The following is a 6,012-nucleotide window of genomic DNA, read 5'->3' on the forward strand; positions in this document are numbered from 1 at the left end:
CGTAATTAATATTTTTTATCAAAATCAAAGGCCAGTCATCACCCGCATTTTAAAAAATTTAAATTAGAATGAACTAAGAATAGATTAGTCAGTTAAAAGGATATTTATAGGTATCCATCAGGTTGTTAGCAATGTGGGGGTATTTAGGTAACCTAAAATAACTGAATTTTAGAAGACTTTCTTTTAAAGTGGCAAACGAGCCAGAAGTAAGTGTGTAAAGGAGCAGAGCAATACTTTTAACTTTTAAGCTCATGATTTGAAGGTTACTTCCTTTGGGGAAATAATTTTAATAATAATTTTAATTTAGGAAAGTTAAATGAAAATTATGTGGAAGAAAGAATAGTACATGTAACAATGTAAAATTGCTCTCATTTAACAGTGGAAAAGAAAAACCAGATGACCTTCAAGACCTTTTTCAGCTCTAAAAATGTAGATTTGCCCTGGCAGGTTAACTCAGTAGAGTATTGTCCCATACACCAAGGTTGCAGGTTCAATCCCCAGTCAGGGCACATACAAGAATCAACCAGTGAATGAATAAATGGAAAAACAAATCTCTCTCTCTCTCTCTCTCTCTCTCTCTCTCTCTCTCTCTCTCTCTCTCTCTCTCTCTCTCTCTCTCTCTCTCCCTCTCTCTCTCTCTCTCTCTCTCTTACCCTCTCTAAAATCTAAAAAAAAAAAAAAATCAATGAAAAGAGACTGCTGAATTACAACCTAAACTTACAGTTGAACAGAGGACACTCATAAAAAAAACATTGAGCACAGAACTCGAACAAAAAGAATAATAGACCATGTATTCAGTCTTCTACATTCCAGGTACTGTGGAGCAATTTTGGGAACATTTTATTCTACCTTTTTCATCATCGCTACCTTCATGTTCTAGGTATTTTCCTGTAAGCATTTTCAGGATAAATATCTTGGCCACAAACATTTTCATGGCAGAACTAATTGGCGGTAAGGCCATTTTGCCATACAAGGTAAAAGGACGGGCTGACAATCTGGTTTCACGTCATTTCTCCATTGACAAAGTTCTCATAGTGCTCCTATTTTTATGTTATATACATCTCAGCCCTTGCAGTGACCTATACAGTGATGAGTATATGCGGTGGTCTGAAAATAGTGGATGATAACTATGTATTCGGACTTGAAAGAAAACATGGTGATCGTACTCTCTGGGCCAGGTTGCATACTATACCAGAAAATGATCGCGTGTCAGTCTGCAGATCCTTCAGTGATATTGTATGTACTACACACAGTAACATGTCCTATAGAGCTTTGAAATGTCTCTCAATGGACAGGTGACAATATGCAAATAAGGATCAATCAGTAAAAAAAAAAAAAAAAGTAGAACACCATGAACAAAAGACTTGCAAGGATGTTCGGCAAAAGAGCCTTAAGGTAAATCAGTTCTGCAGTGGAAATGCTTGCAGCCGAGATGGTTACTAAGATGTCCGAGGTGAAAATACCGGGTATGTACTCTCGCACCCTGCAAGTCTGTGCCTTCCCCACAGGTACTGTGCCTGGTCTGAAGGCCATTGCTTTGCCTACTGCCGAAACAGTAGTGATGGAGCAAGGTTTGTGGGTAGAATCCACAGGACTTGGTGATATATTGAATTGGGGAGGGTAAGGAAGGGAGAGGGAGGGCCCGAGGAAGATGCCATAGCACAAGTGAAGATGGCCTCCTTGTCTGCCTCTTTGGTTAATCTCGTTTTGTTTTAAGACAGTTTTGTTGACTGACATTTCATTGCGTTAGGACTCTTAACTTTTTGGCTAATTTTATCACATAGAGATGATTATTGTTACATAAGGTAACATAATTTCCAAAATAATATCCCCTTTTGAAGTGGTATCTTTCCTCACCCCCAATACTCAAACCCTCTTAACAAACTGCTTCCCAAAGACTCAAATTCATACTCAGATTTTACTGTGAGATGATGTATGATTTATATCCAAGCTCATTACTACTTGAAGTTCTTTTAAAATTAAATAGTCTTAGCTACAGTAGACAAATCTCTATATTGTTTGTCTTCTGTGGCCCCTACCAAGAAACACAAGGAAAGGGATCCGTCTAAAATGTGTCCCGCTCCATGCCTGGCACATAAGTGCTTAATAACTGAGTGAGTGAAAAACAGGTCATTCACTTAATTAAATTTTTATAAGACATTTAAAGAAAAAAGAGGTGTTTTCACATACACACAGACACACACACATTTCTATATATTTAATTGTTTCTCAGATTTCCTATATCTCTTAGACCCATTTTATTAAATTTCCATATATACACTTTTGCTAATCACTGAGGCTCTTAAGTACTAAGTTTATGACCACAGGTATGAAAATTTTACACGGTACGTCACTCCTTTCAAGGGTTCCCGGAGTCACCTGTTCTGCAAAGTCCCTCGTTCTCCTGCCTCTAGGCCACGCCTGGGTAGGCAGGTAGGTGGTAGATAGGGGAGCCTGGGGTCTTTAACTTGTGCGCACATCTGATCTGCCCTTAGTGCTTATTTCTGAGCCATACTGTGCGCCCCTCGCCCCTTCAGTGTCACAACGCCCTTGGGGGCTGTGGCGTCGCGGGCGTGGGAATGTGAAAGAGACGCCCCCCCACGCCTCAATTTCAGGCTGGACCCTCGCCCCGCCCCACGCCCCCAGCATCCTTAGCACCGGCTTGGGACCCATCCCCACCCCCACCCCCACCCCCATCCCGGCCGCCCCCCACCCCCATCCCGGCCGCCCCTGCGGCAGCGCGGGCCCTGGGCGTTGCTGGCCGTGGGCAGGGCAGCCCGGGTTGGCTGGGCTGTTAGTGGCAGGAGGGGTTGCTGCCCCGCTGTCCCTCTGGGTCGCTCCTCCGCTGCCCCTCTGGGTGGTCTTCGCCTGGATCTCTCCAGCGCGTGCAGGTCAGACCCTCCTCACTGGGCCCCAAGAAAGGCCAAGGCTGTCGTCTGGCCACACACAGCGCTGCAGGTAAGGGCGGCAGGGACCCGCGTTGACACCTGCCCTTCGAGGCTGTCTGCCGCGCCCCGGGGGCGAGGGCCCTGGAGGGACAGGGCCTGGTGCTGGTCTGGGGGCTGAGCACCTTGTCATTTCCCCAGCTCAAGTCGGGGGTGCCCCTGAGCCCCACCCGCAGTAATCAGGCAGCGGGGATTTGTGGAGCGCCCGCCAGGTTTCAGGCGTGACGCAGACAAGTGGCCCTACCCTGCAGGGGCTTCCCTTCCTGGTGTGGGGGTAGCTCTTTTTCTTAATTGACTTTATTGGGGTGACATAAAATTATATAGGTTCTATAATACATCATCTGTATATTGTGCATTCACCACCGCAAGCCAAATCTCCTCTTTATCCATGCAAGTGAGCGCTCTTCTAGATTAATGAGAGTTTGGGGTGCGTGTGTGTATCCCCAATCATTGGTGAGTAATGAGCTCTTTGAAAAACTGTGCCACCATTTATTATGTAGTATGTACATACCCATGTATGTATACACAACCCAAATGTAGACGAGTATATGTGATTTAATGTAGATAGATATAACTTCTAGTAAGTTAACGTATAGGATTACATCCATAACATTCATAGGTAATTGTACCTGCATTCATGGGATAAACTATCAATATATCTCATATATATATATATATATATATATATATATATATATATATATATATGTGTGTGTGTGTGTGTGTGTGTGTGTGTGTGTGCGTGTATGTGTGTATATCAATACTCATTGTTGGATTTAAGTTGCTAATATTTAGTATATTTTCATTTATGTGCATAAGTGTTATTGTCTATACATTTTTTGGTGCCAGTGTTCTTGTCTGACTTGGGAATCATTGCTAGTTTAGTTTCAAGAAATGAGTTCAGTAGCTTTGTGTCTTTATTTCTGGAAGAGTTCGTATAGGGTTTTCTGTTCCTGTCATGTCTGATCACGCGCACCTGTAAAGCTCTTGGCGTGGTGTCTTTTACTTCATGGGGGTAAGGGAGGGTCTTTTGAGTAGTGGTTTGTTTGTTTTTCTTCATCAGCTTTTAGTTTTATTGATTTTGATTATGGTTTTCTATTATGTTAATTTCTCCTCCTATGAGCGTGTTCATTTTCTAGCTCCTCTAATGAACAACTTATTTTTTCCAGTCTTTAAAATGCTAAATGTGTTTAATACTCTTCTAAATTTTGACTAAGAACTGCTGTAACTCCAACCAAGTTTGACTATGTGAGATTTTGATTGTTGAATAGTTCTAAGGAGTCATTTCCATTTTCATTTTCTTTTTAATCCATAGCTGTTTTCACTTAATCATATATTTAAATAAGTTTAATGCTCTTACTATTATTTTCTTTACAAGCATATGTTTTGGATTTATTTTCACATACTTTTTACAAGAAGGCCTTGTGGATGATACCTTTTCTGAATGTTGCATATTTGAAAATGTTATCTTCATAGTTACACGGAACTTGGCTCTGCATAAAATTCTTAAGCCGCTCATTTTTGATTAAGAGCAAGGCTGAGCCTCTTCTCTTAGGTCTATTGGATGTTTGATGGTAGTGGTGCTGTCACGAAATAGGAGCCATTCCAAAGTTGAAGCAGATGTTGGAAGTGAGAGAGACTATTGTAGGGGCTGGCGAATGATAGGCCAGGGTCCAATCTGGCCTCCCACCTGTGTTTGTAATGGTCCACAGCTGAGTGGTTTTTCCAAAGGAATTTGATCACTGCTAATACTGACTTGGAATCCCGATTAAGTGATGTTATCTCCCTCAAAGGCATTGTTTTTCTCATTAATAGGCCTGTAGTTTTAAAAATTGTACTCAATTTTCATTATTGTATATTGAATTTCTTCAGTAAAACATTTGTGGAAATATGTTTTCTCTTTTGTTATATGAATACACGTAACATTTTTGATTTTTGCCTTCTTGCCCACAAGCCTAAAATGTCTACTCTTTGGTCTTTTTCTTCATAGAAATTCTGCTGACCTCTACTCTACTGCAGATCCAGAATGGATTTAATTAAGGGATGCTTCTTAATCCATTAGGATTCCTCCTTAGTATCCGTTTCTTCATCTTCTCTTGAGTGTGGGCCCCAAAGTTCTATCCTTCAGATTTCCGCTGCAGTGACTGATCCTTCTATGGCCATTCCTGGTACTTGTCTGGGTCCTGACTGGACTCCTTGGGACTCCTTCTGCACCCTGAGTCTCCTCACTGGGTAGACTGTCCTACACTGATACTGTAGTTGTCTGCGTCGTATCTGATACAGAAATTTCTATCACTTCTATTCTAGTAAGAACCACTTTTGCCCTGGCCTATTTCAGTCTGTCTTATGTGATTTGCCTGAAGCTTGCTCCCGTGCCAGTTGAAGCTATTTCTACAGTGTCTTGCATTGATTCTAGCCTAGCACCTTGGCTTATAGAGTTTACTTCCATGCAGTGTGTCATCTGTATTTGGAGACTTTCTGTATCTTGTTAGAGTTCCCTCCCTAATCAGAAAGAGACCTTCTCTTTTTCATATTTCAAAACCCACCCCCTTTTGTTCTGTTCTGTTCTATCTGGTGGACGCCGCAAGTGTACGGATGTGGCCTTTTAGTACTTAATGGTGAAAGAGTTCCGCAGCCCAGGCTGCCCGTTCTGTTGACTTCCCTCAGTCCTGTTTTGAAAAATAATTGATTTGAGAGAAGGGAGAGAGAGAGGGAGGAAGGGTAGGCAGAGAGAGAGAGAAACATCTATTTGTTGTTCCACTTATTCATGCATTCACTGGTTGATTCCTGTAAGTGCCCTGACCTGGGAATCAAACCTGCAACCTTGGCGTATGGGGATGATGTTCTAACCAACTGAGCTACCTGGCCAGGGTCCTAAGTTCTTTCTGATAATTTTCGCTGAGGAGATGATCTTAAAATTTATTATCTTCAGTCAGGTAAATTAGAGTTGTATTTATGTAAACTCATCACTGTAAGAAGGAAAACATTACCCGGGAGAGGCAGTTAGGCTGCACCAAGACTTCCCTGAGAGGCATCACTAGCACAGTGATGGGTCTAAAGATTCTCT

Source organism: Furipterus horrens, unplaced genomic scaffold (assembly GCF_987537825.1).
Source record: "Furipterus horrens unplaced genomic scaffold, mFurHor1.1.pri manual_scaffold_15, whole genome shotgun sequence".
Classification (NCBI taxonomy): domain Eukaryota; kingdom Metazoa; phylum Chordata; class Mammalia; order Chiroptera; family Furipteridae; genus Furipterus; species Furipterus horrens.